Source organism: Phyllostomus hastatus, unplaced genomic scaffold, assembly GCF_019186645.2.
Source record: "Phyllostomus hastatus isolate PE091 unplaced genomic scaffold, TTU_PhHast_1.1 phas_scaffold_12, whole genome shotgun sequence".
Classification (NCBI taxonomy): Eukaryota; Metazoa; Chordata; class Mammalia; order Chiroptera; family Phyllostomidae; genus Phyllostomus; species Phyllostomus hastatus.
Genome location: NW_025334007.1, coordinates 4,153,206 through 4,176,503, shown reverse-complemented (window position 1 = coordinate 4,176,503; position 23,298 = coordinate 4,153,206). Strand labels below are relative to the sequence as shown.

Genomic DNA, 23,298 nt, shown 5'->3' with positions numbered 1-23,298 from the left:
CTTCAAAACCAGCAGCATAGTGCCTTCAGATCTCTCTCTCTCCCTCTCTGTCTCTCCTTCTCTCTCCTTCTTTGTCTCTCCTCTCCTTTCTTCTTCTTCTTCTTCTTCTCTCTCTCCTCTCCCTCTTTCTCTCTCTCTCTGCTCTGCTTTTATCATCACATCTCCATCTCATACCCTAACTCTCCTGCCTCCCACTAATAATGATCCTTGTGATCACATTGGGCCCAGGCAGATAGTTCAGGTTTCTCTTTCCATGCCAAGATCTCTAACTTAATCACATCTGCAAAATCCCTTTAGCCGTGTGACATCTAGCATAGTAATAGGTTCTGGCGATTATGATCTGGACATCTTTGGGGGACATTATTTTGTCTACCATAACCCCCATATTTTTGCTTTGTGTGATCATGAATAGTATAAACTATTCAATAGCAATACTCAACCAAATTTTGGGCAATCAATAAGTTTTCATTGAGCACCTACTATATCCCCTGTAATGTTCTATCTAGATGCTAAGAAATATCAGTTAACCAAAGTCTTTGCTCTCATGGAGCTTACATTCTGAAGGCAGAGAAAAATAAATGAATATTTCATGTGTTCTGAATATTTGGTGCTATAAAGGAAAGGAATTCAGAGTTAGATGGGAGAGTGTGATAGTCTGTGTACAATGAGTAGTACTATTTTATCACTGAGCATGGCCAGTAATGGCCTCTTTGAAGATGCAACATAATGGGTTGAACAGTAGCCCCCAAAAGATATGTCCAAGTGTTATCCTCTGGTACCTATGAATGTGAACTTACATGGAAATAGCATTTTTGCAGATGTAGTTAGGTTAAGGATCCTGAGATGAGATCATCCTGGATTTAGAGTGGGCCCTAAATCCAATGACAAGTGTCCTTTTTAGAGACAGAACAGAAGAAGACTCAGAGAAGAAGGTCAAGTGAAGAAGGAAGCAGAGACTGGGGCAATGCATCTAAAGCTAAAGTGCACCAAGGATCACCAGCAACCACCAGAAGCTAGGAGAAAAGCATGGAACGGATTCTTCCTCTGAGCCTCCAGAAGAAACTAACTCTGCTGACACCTTGATTCTGGACTTCTGGCCTTCAGGACTGTGAGAAAATACACTTCTCTTGTTCTGAGCCGCTCAGTTTGTGATGATTTGTGATAGCCACCTTAGAAAACTAATACAGGCCATGTTTGAGCCTGATTGAAATAAGAGCACAAGCCTTGCAGATATTTCAAGGAAAAGCAAAATAGACAGAGTGCACAGTAAGTGGGAGACCCTTTATGGCAGGGGTGTCAAACTCATTTTCACCAGGGGTCACATCAGCCTCGCAGTTACCTTCAAAGGGCCGAATGTAATTTCAGCTACTTAACTGTTCAGGAGTAGACACATTTATACAGTCCTAAAATTATTTTGGCCCTTTGAAGGCAACCACGAGGCTGATGTAGCCCCCAGTGAAAATGAGTTTGACACCCCTGCTTTATGGTATCTAAATAACAATAGGGAGGATGGTGTGACTGAAACCCAGAAAGCAAGGTGGAAGAGTGTTTGAAGATGATTTCAGAATGATCATATGGACCAGCTCTGGCATGGAGTACCTTGAGAGCCCTCGTAAGGATTTTGGATTTTATTCTGTCTGTATGTTAGTTTCATTGTGACCTAATAAAATACAGAATTTCGTATTAAGTATTTTTATCTTTTTTCTTGTACACGATGGCCTTTACCTGCCAGAAGGAAGTAATCAGGACACAACTCACTACAGTTACAAAACACGAAGGTTGCATTCTTTTAGGCTCTAGCATATTCCTATCAAATGTCTAAGTAATGTTGGCCTTGGCATGACCAAAGAAGACGTATTGGTCCCTCCATTCCTATGACACAGCACTTATTTCCTTTTGTGTCTGTATATCAACAGTTCCATGAGCAGCAGTGTGCTGTGTACTAGTAGTTTCACTGATGTTTCACTGTGATACTCACACCAGATAACCCTGCCCATCAGTGAGAATGGAGGCCACAGACTGCAGAGTGAGAATGCTGCGCAAAATCTGAAAGCTCCTCTTGCTCACCAGAGTTGTGAAGTGGAAGTAAAACGAATGAATTTAAGTTTCACTTCCCCTGATGCTCCCTGCTAGTCCTGACTCTAGGAAGCCATAAAATGCTATCAAGAGGTGACAAAACAAATGGACTCAAAAATTATGAATAGCTTATTAAAACTTGCAACATATGTACTACTGGTTGCTAGAACTGCTCTAGAAATAAGCAAATTGTAATAGGGCGGGAAGTTATACTTCTAGGCAGATGTCTCTGTGTTAATACATGAAGATCAAATCTTAGAAAATGAAATAGGTTTTCATGGTTTTGAAACTATGTAATTGGTAGGATCATTTCAAGTAAATTAGTAATGCATAGAAACGTAACCCATGCAAGTTTATTAGGAGATGCTTTACTTCTTATTTGTTGAATGTATTGGGGTGACAATGGTTAAAAAAACCATGCAGGTTTCAAGTGTACAACTCACCAAATATCATCTGCATATTGCATTGTGTGCCCATTGCCCCAAGCAAAGTCTCTCTCTGTCCCCATTTATTCCCCCTTTACCTCCAGACCCACAACCCCCTTCCCCTCTGACAGCTGTCAGTCTGTTCCATGTATCCATGCTGATTTCTATTTTGTTCTTTAGTTTATTTTGTTCATTAGATTCTACATATAAATGAAATCATATGATATTATTCTTTCTCTGACTGGCTTATTTCACATAGCATAATACTCTTGAGGTCCAACCATGCTGTTGTAAAAGGTATGATCCCCTTCCTTTTTATAGCTGAGTAGTATTCCATTGTGTAAATGTACCACAGCTTTTTCATCCACTCATCTACTGATGGGCACTTGGGCTGTTTCCAGACCTTGGCTATTGTAATAAAGCTTAACATTTGTCCCTCCTTATATTATGGACAATTTTAATATTTTAGATGGTATATCCATCAATCAAAGTAAAACTATCATCTATATGTGTGCATATACACTTTGTATAAATATATGTATACAATGAATCATAGCTTACAGCCCTTTGGGCAAGAAAAATAGCAAAAGATGCATATAAGATCTTATCCCTCTCATTTCTGATTTCTCCTTCATTTTGTTTTTCGTTTTACATGCGAACTAAAGTGTTCTAAATGACAAAAGTTTATTTCATTTGTGGGAAACTAATATCAAATGTGAGCTGAATCTTGATTTTGGAATCTTACCTGTTACTTAAAACAGAACATTTCACACCCTTTTCAAGGGAGCACCTGCTAAGTTCATTTGATTCCAATGTAGAAATCTTGGCAATACTTCCAGTGGGTAGACAAGGATAATCTAGAACTTGAACATGAGAAGAGGAGAGTCCCTTGGAGTCAACAGATTTGAAATACGCTTACCGAAAACATTGCTTTAATAGGGGCTATTTGAACCCAGAAGGAATCTACCCACGGCCATCTAAATTACCCGCAGAGAGCTGGTACAGTGACAGAGAGTGACAGAATTCTACTTCTGCCTTTATTATCAGCAAGATGACAAACCTCACACAGGTCACCAGGCCACTTAACCTTACTATAATTCTGGTTCCTTATATTTAAACTGAGTACTATGAAAATAAGAAAAAAATGCACCATCATTTTAGGCTGCATAAAATGTGGAAAATGTTTCATTTTAAAATATCAGCAATGTTATCAAAACTATATATCTAAATACCTACAAATGATATAAGTACAACTTATTTATATAGATGGCATATATAGACTACATATAGTTCTTTATCTGGAAAGGATTAGCCATAGTTGTAAGTTTTGTCACTGAAGACAGTTAAATACCTTGAAGGAAAATATAAATCTCTCTTTCCAAATATAATTTTATATCTCAACCTACTTTATCTTTGGTTCACCATAGTTAGCACTTTTATCCTGTGTGCAGAAATCAAAACCTTTATGATCTAAAGACATCTTTAGGTTACTTCCCCCATGCTTTTTCCTTTGGTAATGGTTTAGTATAGAAATAAAGTTCTTAGAAAAATTACTGCCATGTTTGTATATTTTGAAGTCTTATTCTGCAAATATATTTGTTCCTTCTTTTCAAATACAACATACTTTTACTTAAAATAATCTGATGTAGTGAAGAAAAGCAGATGCATGTTCTAGACACAATTCGCCAATAGAAGAAGTCAGTGCTTCATGGATGATCAGAAATGCATTTCGTTGAAAAAATGTAAAACTTAAAAAGTGACTAATTTTCAGATGATGACAACGAACAGTAACTGAGACCCTCACAGGAGCACACGCACCTGTACAAGGTAGTTTGTAAGAGAATGCACACCTACACGAGGCGGGTTCCCGGAGCGTGAACATCTATTATCACGCTCATAAATGAGAATTGTTGACTCAGCCTGGTAATTTAGAAGGTCTGTGTAGACTATTTTTTTCTCCCCTTTGGTGATCTCCACTTTAATTATTTTCCATCATAAATTTTCATTAGAACTAATATATGCTACTGATTCTCTTCCTAATCTTCTGTGGCTAAAGCTTACTGTGTGCTATGGGGAAATAAAAGAACCAAAAGTCACCACAGTTGTGAGATCAAGCTCTTCTTTTCTTTTCCAAAGTAGAGCAATAATGTATTTTATTATTTTATTCCGAAAAGAATAGCCCTTTGGAGATAAGTGCAGGCCTGCTCACGTTGGGGATTTTAAATAGGGATGCATAGGATGTAGGTCACACATTCTTTTTACTTAAAAGACCGAAGCAACTAGGTTGTTATGTTTTTGTTTGTATTTAATATTCTTTATGCTTTAGCCATATTTTTTCCAAAGGGAACAATAAAGTTTGATAAAAGCTTGGGCAGAATGTAGACTGGACCAATGTCAAGAGGGCTGTGCTCTGGTCTGGACTAGACCACTGACTCACCGTGTGTCTCTAGTTTCCCTGTCTCTTTACCTGGAGAGCATTATGCTCAGTGAAATAAGCCAGTCAGTGAAAGACAAATCCTATATCACCTCATTTATATGTGGGATGTAAAGAGCAAAATAAACTGACAAAATAGAAGCAGAGGCAGGGAAGATGGGAGGGGGCTTGGGAGTGCTGGAGGAAAGAACGTTGAAGGGATTAGCCAAAGAACAAACATGCATAACCCGTAGACACAGACAACAGTGTGGTGATGGCCAGAGGGAAAGGAGGGTGGGGGGAGGTGGGCAAAGGCGGTAGGGGGAATGAGGACAGAAAGAGACTTTGCTTGAGCTGATGGGCGCACGATGCAGTGTGTACATGGTATTTTGTTGAACTGTACACTTGAAACCTGTCTGGTTTTGCAAACCAGTGTCATTCCGATAAACTCAGTAAAAAATAAATACATATGTAAAAATAAAGCAATGAAAGCCTTAACAGAGAAAAAATAAAATAAGAGCCCCATGGTCTATCACAGCATCAGCCCTATTGTAATTGGACATTTGCAAGAAGTCCTAAATGAGGAACACGTGGCCATGCTTGCCACTTAGAGGCAAGAGAGGAATTACCTCTTCCTGTCCCGAGAGAGCTCTTCTGACGAGGCTCTCCCAGCGTGTAATGAAGTGGGAATCAACCGCTTCTCTTTTCACTCTTTACTTCCCTGCGTTAATCCCAGGCCATTTGATTTCCTTGTGCAACCATTGAGTTTCTTCCCGTCCACTTCCCTTTGTTCACATCTCCTTCCAAAATAAATTATAGCTTATTTTTTAAAGCAAAACTTGCTTTTATCAAACTCATGGGGATAACTATGAGAAAAAGTGAGGTAGCTGCTGGAAAATCTTTTATTTTTAAGAAGAAGTGCAATTTGTTTTTTGTGAGGGTTTTTTTTTTTTGCTGGTTTATACAATTCTCCCTCATGTTTTGATTTGTATTAAATTTCTTAGAATAGAAATGAATATTGCCAGTTTGCCTTGAGGCCTCTCTCGATATCAGAAACTTGGGGGATAGTCCCAATGAGACATATTACACCAATGAGGTGTAATATGAGACAGGAACTCTTCTAGGTGCTGGGATACCTGTTGACCAAGACAAACCAGTCCCCCTGGAAGTCTGTGTTCCATGCAGTAGACAGACTATACAATTAAAGAAATATTTTCACAGGTGCTAATAAGTGCTGTGAAGAAAAGAAAGCTGGATATTAAATAGAAAGTGTCAGGAAAAGGGGGTATTTTCCTAGTGAATGGTAAGAGAAGACCATTCTGAGGTGGTGTCATATGCATTGAGACATGAAAGTTGAGGACACCTGAGTCATCCGTAGGTCTTAGGGACAGGCATCCTGGGCAGCAGGAACAAAATACTAGCATAGGGCTCCTGGGGCCTGAAAGAGCTTGCCAAGATGGAGGAACTTGAGGGTTAGTGGACTAGACAGAATCGAAGGCAGGAGAGAGCATCGGATCAGGTTGAAGAGGCAGCCAGGGGCCAGATTAGACAGGCCTTGCAAGCCGTGACAAGGAGTTTGCATTTCATTCTCGGTACAAAGGGAAGCCATTGGGAAAATAAGCAGATTGTTAGAACAAAGTTCCTCAACATGACAGAATTGGGGCGGGGAGTGTTTACTCAGCATATTACCCAGAAAACTTCGCCCCAATTTCTCTAAGGATTTCTCTTTCTCGCCTCACAGTTTTCTTCTCTTGAGTGGCTAAAATCTTCATGTCTCTCTGCCCTCCCAACAAGAGTGCAACTGTTATGCTACCTTCCCTTTTAACACATTTCTCTTTGGCACTTAGGGTACCTACCCTCAACCCTTCTGGCTGAGTAGAGTCCCTTAGCAATATAGTTTCTCTTCTCTACTCCCCCTCTTCCAAAGAGAATCCTCATACTCTTCAAAAAAGAAAAAAATCTTGTGAGTGAAATTCTCCCCTGCACACTCTCTACCTATTTTAAACCTTGCAGCCATCTACCGAAGGGGCACAATATTTGTTTATACATCCAAGACTAGTTTCTGTTCATAGCCTCATGGCCCTCCTCCTCAAGGGATTTTTCTCAAGGGCCTCCGGAAGTGGTTCCGGGTTAGATATGGCCAGGGGTTTCAAAATTCAGTCCATCAGCTCTAGGACACCCACCGCCGAGGTTTCCTGTTCAAGGCAGTCACTAAAATTCCTTGCCTCTCTGTCACCCTTACCCCTCCAAGTTCACCTCCTCTGTTTCTGCACAGTTATGCTCAGTCACACCTTGATCTGCACATAGGTTACCCTCTGACGTGCATGAGAATTACTCATGAGAACTATGGGTCCTTTTCTGTTCTTATTGCTCTTCCTGTGAGCACTGTCTCTTTTGCCCTCCCCCCACCCCACACCTGCAATGCGGGTAAAGAAAAATAAGATTAAGAATAAGAAGCCAGTTTTGTTCATGGTTTAGAAAACCTACTGGATATTAAAGACTCTTGGAGTTAGAATTAAAAGTTATTCTTAAAACACAGTTACACTCTTAAAATATTTTAGCATGAGCTGTCTGTTTCACTTCAAACTCACACAGAGGTCGCTCTGGAAAATATGCCCACAAGTCCAGGGGCCACGAATCTGAATTACAGCAATGAAAACAGAAATGAATCTTCTCACTTAGGGGTGGCCGAGCTGTGGAGAAGTGATGAATACCAAGCCAACTTGCCAGAAACTAATTTATAAACCAGAATGCTGATATATGAAATGAAATGGAAGATGAATCCAGTAAGATAAGTGGCATCAATCATTTCTACAGGGCACACCCTCTTTAATGAATAAGGCCATCGAAGAGACTAGCTTGCAGAGTGGAAGAATTCCTGGTACAGGGGATTAGAAGAGAAAGGGATGTTAAAGGGCATTCCTTCAAAGTCACATTGCTCAGCCAGTGTCTCTCTCCCCGCTCTGGGGGTCTTGCAGTCTGAGAGTCTGGGTGCTGACATGGCTGGTTCTTACCCTTCAGCTGACTTTTATCTCTTCTCCCTCGAGACCGCTACCTTTGTCTGGGGACAACAAAGCCCCAGTATTGCTAGAAAGGTTTAGGTCAGAGTTTATTTTGCACTCATGACATTCAGTCTCCTGGGGTTCTAGGAGATAAACTAAAGAATCCAGTAAGGGTGTTTGGGAAGCACCTTAAAATGACCAGCCACCTTTTCTATAAACCATTTTTATAGTGAGTTATTTCAGCATATGAATAATCATGTCTGTTTCAGCTTAATGCCTATTAGCTTTAATTTTCAGGAGGTGACAGTTTTTCCCATTCAATTTAGCAACTGCTTACTGAGCTCCTGAAGAGCAAGAAAACCATCCCGAGGAAACAGGAATGAGCAAGGGAGCCCTCTGCAGAAGCTTACAGAAAGGCGCAAGCACAGGAACAAGAAAAGGTGCAAAAATTGTAGTCCAGAATTAAGGAACCATGTAAGAGAATCTCTTCCAGAAAAGGAGACGATCACAGATCAGTGTGAGAATCAGTGGCTTTTGAGCTGGTCCTCCTAGGACACGGAGGGTTTGCCAAGAGGAATGGCAAAGAGGCGCCTCTGAGCAGCTGAAGAGATCTTGCTAAGAGCCACAGTCTAGACTGAGAAAAGCCGAGCACGTTCACAGAAAAATGATGCATGGACCCTTGCAGGCAACTGCAAGGGGTCCATGTGAAAGACTTGATCCATCAAGTCTATTGTTATGGTTTTTTAAAATGTAACAACTGAACAAACATACAAAAAACACCCATGGAAACCCTGTCCCTAGCTGTCACCACAACTGGTGGAGTTAGATGTTGTATTCTTTTCTGCATAACACTGGACTTTGAAAAGCCAGGACAGTTAGAAAGCAATTATTTACACAATAAGCATGACGTTTAATGATTAAGTAATGTTAAGAGCAACTTAATTATAACTCGTCATCAATTGCTGTTCCATATTTAACTATTCTTTTTCCCTGAGAGTGTGTTCTTGGTCAAAGGAAACATGCAAATTTAACAAAGTCTTTTGCTTCTGAACTTTTGGCCATCCAGTTCAGCTCTGGAGTGCCTGGTTATGTGTCATTCTCTATGACATGATTTCACTCAGAGGTGCTATCTTTTGTGGCATTGTAAGTGCTGAGAAATCAGTAGTTACTACGAAGATAGCTAGAACTAAAATGACAAGGCTGTAATTTTAACCCATTTTTAACTAATTAAAAATGAGTAACCTTTTGTCTCCATCTGTGTCATTTAACAGTGAGAAGGAACCTCACTGTATCTACCTTAGGACTTTATTTCTGAGTCCTCTCTTATCCTCTTTCAAAATCTTTCAGGTATTAAAAAAAAAGTCATTGTGGATTCTCATAAATTGCCACTGAAATGTTCCTATAGTTAGTGAGAGCCGCCTTCCACTTACTTCCAGGAGAAAGACTCTTCACACACTGTTCCGCCTCTTCCACTGGCTAGAGCAGCTTCCAAGGAGAAGAATGTGACATTATTATAGACTTTCTGTGGCTTTTACTTTATGCTGTGTCTTCGAATACCACATACAGGTACCTAAGTGCTGAGGGGCATGGGGATGGAGTGAATGGAGTGAATTTAACCTATGGAGAGAGGGACTTCCTAAGATAAAAGAGGGATAAGATAAAAGCCACTTTAGGAATAAATGTTACATATGATACATATATATATTTTCATTAAAATTCTTCCTTAGTTCAGCTCAAAGTACAGAAATATTGGAGAATATTATTCCACCTGGCCATTAGAATTGGCAAGTCACCCATACAAATGCAGGGTAAGTCTGCTTCTCAATTCAGATGCCTTGTCTGAATCCCAGCTTCCATTACAACTATTACTTTGGGCAAGTGACTTACTGCTCTACCATTAGACTAATTTTCACACCTATCCAAAAGGAATATTAATACTTTCCTGGTATTACAGTAATGATTCAATTAATGGTATATCGAAAACATTAGCACAATGCCTGGTGCAGAATAATCAAACTGTAAATGATATCTATTATTTAAAATGAGAGGTATTGTTTCTGTATAGCACCTATTTATCCTGTTTGTATATGTCTTTTTAAAAATATGTCTTAGTACACTATAGGACGGCCATGGCAATTACTGAAATGCAATTTAAATGTGTACTTCACCCTGCCCAGTGAAGAATAGAAAGAGAGGACTTGGGGGACTGGTAGCCAAACCACTGAATCACGAAGACAGTATTGGTACAGGGATTTCCATCTGGCCAATTTATCTCTGTAAGAGGAAACTCATCATCCATTAATGTTTTTAATGAGAGAAATTGTGAACATCTACTGGAATTCATCCACAGAAATGCTGATGGCATTTGTGTATCTGCACCTACACATATGCTCATAAACACACGGAATGGCAGAAGGATTGGTTGACTCATTTTTATATCTCTAGATATGTTCTGTTTTTATTCAGATTATACTTAGTGGGAATCTGATAGTTATTTTAAATATATTTAGAGTATCTCTATGGTCTCAAGACTCCATGTAAAGATTCTGGGTCTACAAGCCAACCCACCAACTTTCTAATGTGAATTGGTTATGTATATCAGATAGAGAGAATGTGATGCCTTAAGATGTAAGATTTTTAAACCCCTTTCCTGCAGGGTAACTAATACTGTAACTGCATGGGGCGGTGCGGGGGGCAGTAGAGGTAGAGTAAGAACTGAGCTCTTAAAGCAATAGGACCTTCGCTCAGATTTTTGGTGTTTTCAACACACATTTGAATACCCAAATGTGAAGATGTGTATTCCTACAGCCACCATAGTATTCATCTATGCCTCCTTGTGTTTTGGAAGACTAAAGCACATAGTGTAATGTCTGCCCCATGTAATTGCTCGGAAAGTGGTAGCTACTATAATTTAATCACCTTAGACTGTACCCAGCTCTCTCAGTTTTCTATCATTATGTGATTTTCTTACTGCCACTATCTGTACGAGGCAGGTTTCAGGCTTTTCTGGGTCACAGGGCCCTTGGGAATATCATGAAAGCTATGGATCCCCTCCCAAAGAGAAGTGTATATATCTACATCGACACAACATGCACAATTTCCATACATATTTTAGGAGGCTTACTTATTCCGTGAATTGAGAGTCTCGGGATGCCACGTTAAAAACTGGCGCTGATTCAGAAACTCTTTCCTAAAAAATAGATATCTATATATCTATAACTATGTAATTACATATAGATATCATTATATTACAATAATTAATAATGCATGAATAAACTCCGTGTTTCATGTGCTCACAACTGTAAACCTACTTTCGCCCCACCCTGTGTGTGTATTCAAGTGCCCTAGATTTGATTTTAGAAGATACTAGTCAACACACCCCAAGCTACTCCCTTGGGTCTTGAGGTAGAGCCCAGAGTCTCTGATGCCCTAAGAGTAGCTTGGTACTCTTCAGTAACTTCAGACACCCTAAGAGTAACTTCACAGAGGGGAAAGAGGCCGTGTGAAATCCTTCAGCCCCTCCTGAGGGCTGGGACAAGTTGGGGTTCAGGATTCAACATTATCCAGAATGTAGTAATGTAATGTGGTGTATCTATATCATTCTATTATACCATCTCAAGAGAGTTCAGAGGCAGCCCCTTATAATCAGAGTAATATTTCTGCAGCAAAACACGAATATTCACACTAAGTGTGACCAAGACTGTAAATAGCCATACAACAGTTTCAAGAACAGTTTTGCCACTCAATGAGTTACATTTTTTAAAAAAGACAACTTTCAGTTGTCAGAGATTTTATGAATTCTGAAATATAAATAAGGAATTGTAGATCTGTGGCTGAATTCAGGTATCCAAGGAACCAGTATTAAGGCTCACATTTCTCTGTATTTCTCCACAGCTCACAAAGGATTGTAAATGGCTATTAAAAAACAGCCCTATAGTCTCCTGTAATTTATCAAGAAGAATAATTTGTAAATTACACAGTCACAGACATAATTACATAAAATTTACATATAAATACATATATATTATATTGCATTTATTATTCTATATGACTCTTCTTTTAGCAGCATTCAGCAATGCATCCCAGTTGCACCACTTGAACTAATATAAATTCCTTTTTTGATCCAATATGAACATATAAATAATTTTTTCAAAGACTTGAAAACCACTGCTGGAAATTAGAAACATATCTCTGCAATGAGATATTTTTATTCAAAGAGAAGATGAATGTAGTGCTTGAATCAGAACCCCGTCTCAGCCTCACCTGAAATAACTTTGCCCAAAATTTGTGTAAATGACTTCACTAATAAGAAAAGCAATGAGTTTTAATAAAATAAGTATGTCTAAATGTAAAGTACCGTTCAAATGGCACAAAGGTAAAACTTCCTCAAGCGTTTAAAACCTACTGAAAACATGAAAGGAAATGCATAATAATAATAATGTAAGCCATATGTCTATACCCTCATTTATATGTATTCATCTACCTATTTATATATATAGCTATCTATCTGTCATATTGTAGTCAAGCCATTGATAAAATGAAGTATTATCAATGTAAAGACACTAAAGACTGTTTCTCCCTCTTAAGGAAAATCTAACTCTTAGGTATTGAGAACCACTTTTAATGCTTTCTTCATCTGCCATTCATCAAGAATCGATTGTATACCTCCTGGTGCTCCAAATGTAAAGCTTTGTATCTAAGAGGACACCAGAAATACCCTGCTGCTAGAAGAACTCACAGTCTAGTTAGAAGACATGCCACTAGGGTTACATAGAAACAAGAGCGCACAATGTGCCATGCAGTGTTTTGTACATGGTAAGAGTCGCATAATTATCACTCATTCACATTCACAGCTAGTACCTCCGAACCCCTATTCCTTAATTTGTACTTCATCCAGATCTTGGGACCACATGTGCCTTGGCAGAAATAAAGAAGGAAAAAACACACAAAAATGTATTACCTTGAAGCATATGAAATTGCCACTCTATAGGTCTGAGATGGCCAAATACCAGCAATTTCACGTGGCTGGTTGTAACATCAGACAACTCGATCTAGGAGTTATTGCCCTAAGTCAGTTACTCTTCTGTTCCTCCTCCGATCTTGATCTTGGGCATTTGTCCTAGAGCAACAGCCCCTAAAATCTAGGTGCCCCCAGGCCTCCACAATGCTAACTGTGTAACCCAGAACTTAGGCGGGGCCTTGGCAATTTTTTATCTACCCACTCTTCTCTCCGGACTTACACACCCCTGAGAATGAGCGCTTTCTTAAGTTTTGCCTCCTGGATACCTTGTTTGCCTCATCCTAGTCCCAGTCCTGAGTGACATCAAACTTGCTCATCAACCCGGAGCTGCCTGAATCAACCAGGAAAATTAAATTGAAAAGTTTTCTCCCTTTGTTATTGACTGTATTGGGGTGACTTTGGTTCATAAAATTATAGGTTTCAGATGCACATTTCTATATACAATTCTATACAACATCTGTATGTTGTATTGTGTGTTCACCACCCAAAATCAAGTCTCCTTCCCTCACCATTTATCCCTCCTTTACCTTCTTCTACCCCCCACCCCAATTTCCTCTGATAAAAACTATACTCTTGTCTTTCTCTATGAGTTTGGGAGATTTTTTTTGGCTTAATTCCTTCATTTTCTCACTTTTAACTAGATCTTTTCCATTTTTTAAAGATTTTATTTATTTATTTTTAGAGAGGGAAGGGAGGGAGAAAGAGAGAGGGAGAGAGAGAAAAACATCAATGTGTGGTTGCTGAGGGCCATGGCCTGCAACCCAGACATGTGCCCTGGCTGGGAATTGAACCTGCGATGCCTGGCTCGCAGCCCATGCTCAATCCAGTGAGCTATGCCAGGCAGGGCCAGATCTTGTTCATCTTAATCATATTACCTCCTCTGCTGTATTTGACACTATAAGTTCTTCCCAAAGCTCTTTCTTTTCATAAGCTATCATATTTTTGTTACAATTTATTGAATCTCTATTAACACATCACAATCATCCAAGGTCCATAGTTTACATTAGTTTCACTCTTGGTGCTATACCTCTATTGGGTTTGGACAGGTGACTTGTGTCACCATTGTAGTATCATACAGTATAGTTCGACTTCCCTAAAAATACTCTGTGATCCGCCAATTCATTCATCCTTCCATCTAACCCCTGGCAGCCACTGAGATTTTTAATGTCTCCATCGTTCTTTCTTTTTCAGAATGTCATATGGTTGGAATCATATAAAATGTAGCCTTTTCGGATTAGCTTCTTCCACTTGGGAATAGGCATTTAAGCTCTTTCCAAGTCTTTTCATGACTTAAGAGCTCATTTCTTTTTAATGCGGAATTCTATTACATTATCTGGCTGTACAACCATTTTTTTATCTATTGACCTGAAGAATAGCTTGGCTGCCTCCGAGTTTTAGCAGTTTTGTGTAAAGATGCTATAAATATTCATGTGCAAGTTTTTGTGTGGGCATAAGTTTACAACTCATTTAGGTAAATACCAAAGAGTATGACCACTGGACTGTATGGTCAGAGTATATATAGTTTTGTAAGAAACTTCCAAACTGTCTTCCAAAGCAGTTGTACTATTTTTCCTTTCCACCAGCTGGAAATGAGAGTTCCTGTTGCTCCATATCTTATTGGATTTGTAGTGGCATCCAATTGTTTAATGTGTGTTTCCCAGGTGACATGATTAGGAGCATCTTTTTATATATGTATCTGTTGTCTGTATAGCTTCTTTGGTGAACTAGTTTTTAAAGTCTTTGGCCCATTTTTTCATTGACTTGTTTGTTTTTTATTGTCGAGTTTGAACACTTCTTTGTATATTTTGGGAAACGTTCTTTTGTCAGATGTGTCTTCTGCAAGTGTTTTCTCCCAGTCTGTGGCTTGTCTTTTCATTATCTTGACAGTGTCTGTCACAGAAAAGAATTTTTAATTCTTAATAGAGTCCATTTCATCAATTCATTGTTTCACAGACTGAGCCTTTGATGTTGTATCTAAAATGTCATCATCAAATTCAAATCATTTTTCCTATGTTATCTTCTAGAATGTTTCTAGTTTTGTGTTTTACATTTAGGTCTATGATCTGTTTTGAGTTAATTTTTGTGCAGGGTATAAGGACTGTGTCTAGATTCATTTCCTTTTTGCATGTGGATGCCTAGTTGTTACAACACCAGTTTTTGGAAAAACAATCTTTGCTCCATTGTATTGGCTTTGCTCTTTTGTGTAAGATAAGTTGACTATACTTATGTGAGTCTGTTTCCAGGTGCTATTCTGCTCCATTGATCTATGTATCCATTCATTCCCCAGTAGCACAATGCCTTAACTACTGTAACTTTATAGTAATTCCTAACATCGGGTAGTCAGTCCTCCAACTTTGCTCTCCTTCAGTATGGCATTGTCTAATCTGGGTCTTTTGTCTCTCTCTATACAAACATTAGAATTACCTTGTTTATATCCACAAAATAACTTTCCGGAATTCTGATTAGAACTGCATCAGTTCTATAGATCAAATTATGAAGAACTGATATCTTGATAGTATTGACTTTTCCTATTCATGAACCTGCAATATCTCTCCATTTATTTAGTTTTTAAATTTCCTTCATCAGAGTTTTGTAGTATTCCTCCTATGGGTCTTATACATATTTTGTTGTGCTTATGCCTAAATATTTCATTATTGAGGGTAATGATGTAAATGGTATTGTGTTCTTAATTTCAGATCCACTTGTTCATTACTGGTATATAGGAAAGCAATTGGCTTTTGTGTATTGGCTGTGTATCCTTCAAACTTTCTATAATCACTTATTAGTTCCAGGGTTTTTTTTGCATATTCTTTCAGATTTTCTACATAAACAATCATATCACCTGTGAACAAACAGTTTTGTTTCTTTCTTCCAAACATGTATATATTTTATTTCACTTTATGGACTTACCGCATTAACTAGGACTTCCAGTACCGTGTTCAAAGGCAATTATGAGAAGAGACAGCTTTGTCTTGATCCCAAACTTATTGTGGAATCTTTCAGTTTTGCACCATCAAATATGAGGTTAGGTGTAGTTTTTTGTAAAGGTACTTTATCAAACTGAGGAAGTTCACCTCAATTCCTAGCTTACTGAGTGCTTTTATCATATATTGGTATTGCATTTTTTCAAATGCTTTTTTTGCATCTATTGCTATAATCATATGATTTTTTTTCTTTTTTAGCCTATTGACGTGATAGATTAAATTAATTGAGTTTCAAATGTCATACCAGCTTTGCACACTTGGTATAAGTCCCACTTGGTCATGGTGCATAATTATTTTTATCTTTTGATGCACTTTTAATAGATATGAGAATTGAAGATCTGTTCTTAAAATCAGCATAAATGAGAGTATCAGTATATGAGGAGTGAGGACTAAACAATGGTACAAGGTAAATGTAAATCTCGATATTCATGTCATTTTTTGAACTAGAATTTTAACGAGGAACATTAAAAACTTTGATTGCATGAAAGATATATTTATTATAATACATTGAGAACTGTTTACCAGTTATGACCAAAGACACCTCACAAAAGCCAGTAAGCATGTCATTTCATGTCAAGTCAACCTGCCAAGTCAACCCTAAGTAAGTGTTACTTAAGAACTTGCTGGGACAATTGATGTGTAAAGTAACACAAAGCACAATAGGTTACTCCTACTCCAAAAGAATTTATAATTTTGTAATGTAAATAAAACATACAAGTAACTGTCATACTGTACCTGCAGATGTGGGTTGTATACACCAGTCACAGAGCACTAAGTGACATAACTTGCACAAAATTACTGAGTCTCTTTCTTTTGCTTGCCTTTGGAAATCTCTTTGGAAAACCCTTTCTAAATTTCTGTTTAAAAGTATTATAGAAGAAAGAAGTAGAAAGGAGTAGGAAGAGGAGAAAGTAATAAACTATGGTTAAAAATTAAACCTTTTGTGTAGGAGTAGGGAGGGTATGGGACTTCTATGTGCCTTCTTAACTATGCTGTGAATCTAAGACTGCTCTAAAAAAATAAAGTCTTTACAAATGATTAAAGCTTTTTTAAAAGAACACTTTATCAAAGCCTTCTAAAGAGCTCAGGAGTTAATGTAGACCCGATGCTGCAATTTTTAGGTGACAACAGATGGAAATAACTTCTGGAAAGTACTCCTTTTTGTTTTCTTTAACAGTGGAAAAATATTCATCCAAGTGAATAAAAAAGAATGTTATCAAATATTGAGGACTTGAGGAGAAAACAAGGAGAAAAAAATAGCGTAGAATGAATGGGCTCTGTTCCCTTTTCTTCTGCTCCTTCTTCATTCTAGGAAGAGATTCTCAATATTCAAATCACCCATGAGAGCTTTTAAAAATCCCTATTCTTGAGCTCCACCCCAGAGAAATTAAATTCAAATCTCTAGGATAAAACACAGGCATCTGTATTTTAATAAACTCCTCAGGCACTTCTAAAATGCAGTCACAGTGGAGAACCCTGTCCCAACAGATCAGGAAAGGAGATGTGAAGGAAGCCTTTAACAAAGAACTTTTTAATTAAATTTATTGCTGTGACATCGGTTAATAAGATTACAAGGAATTTTTTTTTCCTATGTGAAATGGTTGACCTTGAGCCTGCAGGGACCAGGCAGCCCCCAGAGTTCTGCAAGTGCACATTTCTCTGCCTCCGATTCCTAGGTGTCCAAGGACAGGGACCCGCAGGCATGCCTGTGGAGGAGGGTAAGATTACAAAGAATTTGAGAGGAGGCAAATATATGAAGTTCCTGATGGTCGCTCTTGGTCCACTGATAAATATATACACACTGAAGGACACGTTCAATGATCTAAGCATTTGGGAAGATGGTAATATGGAAATTCAGGTCTGAGGTTGGTTTGTGGGTGAATGATTTCAAAAGCTCTTAGCTCTTGATATCAGTAAATGTATTCTCTTTTTCCTCCCTTATAAAATTCATGTATTGTTTATTGCTTGCATGGTATTTTGGGGTGTGTAAAGGCATCCCTCACTTATTCTCATTCTGTAAATGTGCCAGTTCCTTGTTGCAGACGAAAGAAAGCTACAGTTGGTTATAAAAACTTGATGGATGAGTTAGGTGGCTGTATTCGGCTGTAAGCAATAAATGCTGAGCTCGGCAGAAAGTACTATAGGCAAAACGCAAGTGATTTACTAGCTATCTGAAGCACATGAGATTTGTAATGCATGAGCCCCTCAGGCCCATCACTTCTCTTCAGTAATGGGAAACAATATTTTGGTGAAAAATGACACATTTAATTTCAACTTTCTGTTGTAAAACAAAAAGGCAGCCTAATTTTCATTTTATTATTTTTTCGTAAAGCAACTTTTCATCTTACTGGAAGTATGGATGGTTTGTTAAGCAGAAACCATAGAGCACATTAGAAATTATATGTGTTGGTAAATGTTTATTGTACATGGTTGATGAGATCAAATGAGGAACTCAGAGCCCTGTGACGGACCCGTTGTGCTCTCATGGACTTTCAGAGAACTAATTCCAATGGTTGAGTGCTCTTTAAGTCAGATGTAGAACCAGGGATTACCATGTCTCCATATGGATAATGCAATCAGTCTTGGCATCTTCCTCAGCCCCACAAAAAAAGCCAAAAAAAAATAGTAAGAGAAGAAACATTACTCACTGAACCAAGGGTGAAAAATGTAGTCATAAAAGACCATGAACTCAAATCCCAACTCTGCTAATGATAGATAGCGTGAATACTATAAACTTTCTGCAACTCATTGTACCAGCCTGTGAAATACTGACCTATTTTGCAATTTCAATGTGAGAGATAAATAAAACCTTTTCCAAGGCACTTTGAAAAGAGATTCTGCATTTCAGAATAAATGTTAAACAATAATAATGATGATGCAATAGCTGACACAATGCAAATTTTAAATAGAGCAGAGTAACTTTCTAATTACGGGCTAGGTTTTATTCTTTCTAAGTGTAATTAGAAAGCGACCATGTTCCTTTAATTAGAAAGTTAATTAGATTGTGACCTCTTTTCCCATCTTATTGTCTTGGACTGCAGGCCAGAAGTAAATTACAAATCCCACTATCTATGTATGTATAGCTCCCCAAAATAACATAAATATGATTATAAGGAATAATATTAGGGCTTAACAGTCAGATAGGACCTTCATAGGCTATGGAATGGATCTTCTATTAGAGAAAATTGTATCTGGGTAAATAAGGTACTCTTCTAGATCAAGCGTATATAAAAGGTCCCTAAATTGTGTTCTTCAGGATGCTGGTTCTCACACTTTACCATGCATGCATGAAAATCACCCGAAGGACTTGTTAAAACACAGACTTCTGAGCTCCATAGAGAGAGCATCTAATTCAGTGACTCTGTGCGGGACTAAAGAGTTTACATTTCTAACAAGTTTCCAGGTTATGCTGCTGCTGCTGTTCTAGAAATTGCACCTTGAAAGTCATTGCCTTAAAATATTAATAGTGTAAAGCATTAAGTATCGTTCTATCATCAAATCATTGGGAGAGTTCTTAAAGAAGAACAAAGTGAAGCAAGTTTCTTTAATGTGTGAGCCTTTTATATATTACTATGCTTTAGGAATCTTCAAGAAGGATGAAGTAGACATTGCTCCTCAAGTGTATTTGACCTCCCCACCCGTTAGAATGTCTACCATTTAACGTGTTTAAGCATTGGCAACAGGACAGGCCATACGTATTGCTTTGTTTACACTAAACTGTAGAAGTGGTTGCCCTTAGAGTAATAATTTCCAAAGGTGATCCCTACATGCACTTTGGCTCTCTCCTCAGAGCTACAGCCAGAGGTTTTGCCATTTCACATACTGTTGTTAGAATAGTCTGTTAAATAGCATTAACAGCAGAATGTTAGAATTTTTATTGGTGTAAAAATCATTGGTGATTTCCCCATATGTGTATTAGCGAAAATACTGTAGAGACACTTCCTTCCTATGTATGAACAGTGTATACAACTCTAGTAAGACTTCATCCTTTAAAGATGAACAAATGTGGAAACGTTTTTCTAAATGTGATTGCTAGTTGTGGAAGCTTCTCGACTGCCTGACTCCAACTAGTCTAATTAGCCAAATTCTTTCCCTAATGTTATCATATTGGCCTTGGGTGAAATTTCATGCAAGAATAATATTGGATCACTTTAAAAGATATTTGTGACTCCATAGAGTTGACTAGCTGTTGTTGTGGTTGCTTGTTAATAACTGTCCAAAGAAGAATTTGCTCAGAGATTTGCCCACATTATGACCTAAGAGCAAAGCTCCTAGAGGAGAGGCCAACCCTTCTCCACCTCTGGCCAGTGGTGGTTATGGAGATCTGTAAGAAGAGAACATAATAGTTGTATAAGAGGAGATTGCCTTAGGTCAGATCACGACACTGCCCCTGCTCCCCATTGCTATTCTTGGTTGAGTCTCCGTGAAGCATTTCACACAACTAGTGCCCTCCAAAAGCACTTGGGAAAATCCTGTGCGATTATTTTCAACCTCTTAGAACACAGGAGGCCTATGTCACAGAAACCAAACAGCATTACTAAACTGGTCTGCAGCATCTCCATTGTTTCCATGTGAAAATTCCATGCAGAGCAAAACAGAAGCACAAGAATCACATAGAAGCAAACACATGGCGAAGAAGTAATGACTTCCTGTTTATGTTCTTGGTGACAATTTCCTAGGGAAATAACTTGTGAAATATTTTCAATTTGCCTCACTTAGTAGTATAAATTGTATACTGTCTAGAGAAAAAGTGCTCTAGAACAGGTGTGTTTGGGCTAAAAAAAATGTGCATATCAACACTACCAAGAAATTCAAAGATATCCTTTTAGGCTGTTCTTATTTTGCTCCATTGAAAGCAAGATGCTCATATTTATATAATGACATTATTGAGTACGATTAAGAAATCATATCCCCTTCCCAGCCAGGGTACATGCCTGGGTTGCAGGCCATGACCCCCAGCAACCACACATTGATGTTTCTCTCTCTCTATCTCCCTGCCTTCCCTCTCTAAAAAAGAAATAAATAGATAGATAAATAGATAGATAGATAAACAAACAAACAAACAAATAAATAAATAAATTGTATCCCCAATACAATGTTTCATACAAAATGCCTGCTTAGTATACATCTGTGTTTGCTTTGGGGTCATTCCTGTTGATGCACTGTTGTCATTTAAATTTCAAGTCACTACATGAGCTTAGAATATATATTTAGAAATTGGTATTTTGGTGGCACAATGGTCATGGCCTACAGTAGATCTCAAATGAGTACAATTTTAGGCTAGAATTAATGGGGACCACTCTGCTTTGGACTTAGATTTGAGTTCAATTGTTGGGTTTTATCACTTACTAGCTCAGTTGAGTGAGGGAACACCCTGGAAAAATCCTTGGTTTATTTGAGTTTTAGTTCGATAAAACCCCAAATGTAATTAATAAAACCTTACCACATAGGATGACTGCTTCATTCATTCAACAGACATTTGTTAACTATCTGTGTATGACAAGCATATTATCTACTACCATGGAGTCCCCATCTAGCCACAGAAGCCAGAAAAGACCACCCGCAAATATGTAGTATAATATCTGGGGATAATGAGCACCATGAAAAAGAAATTCCAAGAAAGATTATAAAGATGTTGTTATATTAGGAGTGTCAACTGAAATATACATAACTTCAAGAGTGCTATAATTTTCAAACACAGCAAATGGTATATCCCATCTATTGTGATTACTGTTATCAACATTATCACTGATGTTGATGCATTTTCATAAACACTTGAAAGTTTGTTTATAAGTAGACAAACTTGAGGAAAGAATAATAAAAGGCCCTCACAAATGAACTATAACTTACGGGAGGGACCACTGCTTTAAGCGAGAGCCTTATTATGACCATTGCAATAGTCTGTGCTCCCAGGACTATTGATAGAGAAAATGTGCCATGTGTTTTATATTCACTATTACTTTGAATTCTCCCCCAAATTCTAGAAGTTAGGTAGTTAGAGTACTATAAAGGAACTTGCCCAGGATCACCCAGGCAACTCCTATCAGACCTGGCATTGGAGCCCGGAGCAGTGTGGAAACAATCTCCATGCCCTTACTTGCCACACTCACAATGTAAAATACATTGGCAAAAAAAGAGAGAAAATTATAGCGCTCTTGAAGTTGTGTATATTTCAGTTGACACTGTAGAATAAAGAACTAAACTTTTGCTCTTGACCTTGGAACTTATTCTTCTGTATGTTCTCTGTTTTTAAATGAAAAAAATAGATTTTAATACCAAATAACAAACATAAAAATAAACTTTTGGAGAACATATGTGTGTACCTGGAACTTCCTAGAGATAGCACCTTTTTGAATTCTAAGCACTGAGAGAGTAAACAATATTCTTTTTTTTTAATATTTTATTTATTTATTTTTAGAGAGGGAAGGGAGGGCGATAGAGAGAGAAACATCGATGTGCGGTTGCTGGGGTTTATGGCCTGCAACCCAGGAATGTACCCTGGCTGGGAATCGAACCTGGGACACTTTGGTTCCCAGCCCGCGCTCAATCCAGTAAACAATATTCTTTGACTTTTTAAAATAATGTAGCCTCCCCTCAAATCAATATTTACCCATCATCTCTCTACACAGTGCTGCAGGTCACAATCAAACTCCTGAATAGAACCATTTATATGATTCTAAATCATCACTAAGTCCTATTTAAGACATGGAGACTTTATAATTTAGGTGTTGTTTAAGAAAGCAAACACCTAATAAGACAGCTTATTAGATTTTTGAACTTTATTTAGTGGAATGACCTCTGGCGGTACAAATACTATAAATTAGTTTTGAATTATTATTCAGGGTGACCTGTGGCTGCCCATGAACAGACAGACAATTAGCTAGTGAATTTATTACAAAATAAATCCCTAGTGACCTACTGGTTTTCTTTCCTAGTGAAGTTTCTCAAAGCATAATCCTATCACTTTTGAGTTGAATGAACTACTCACTGTCTCCGAAGCTGAACTACAACATCATGTGGAAGTTTCATTTTCATTTCATTTTATTTGACCTTGAGTAAGCTGGATCATAAAAAAGCAATACGATCTCCAATTATAAACTTTAGGCATCTTGTATCTACTCTACCTGGCATGACTCCTTAAGAGATCTTGAGAAATTTTTTAAAGAAATTGGTCAAATTTGCCACCTCTAATTTTACTGCCCCCGATATTTGGGCATTTCTTCTTTTCTTATCAGTACCTCTCAAACTCCGGGGTACCAAGTAGATAACCCTATGCACAGGGGAGAAACTTGCAAAAATAAATTCCAGACATTACCCTCTTTAGCTAGGCACCCTGTTCTAATGCTTAACACAATGCCTGGCACATAATTGACACTCA

At 38.0% G+C, this 23,298-nt stretch overlaps 1 protein-coding gene and 1 non-coding gene across 2 annotated transcripts in view; one reads left to right on the top strand and one right to left on the bottom strand.

Annotated features, from left to right (window-relative positions):
- IL1RAPL1 (interleukin 1 receptor accessory protein like 1) overlaps nucleotides 1–23,298 on the top strand; it is a 582,852-nt gene that overhangs the window by 465,541 nt on the left and 94,013 nt on the right. The gene's annotated exons all lie outside the window — the stretch shown is intronic.
- Nucleotides 17,509–17,639, bottom strand: LOC123830166. The gene has a single exon (XR_006787724.1). It is a non-coding gene; the product is annotated as a small nucleolar RNA SNORA38 (small nucleolar RNA).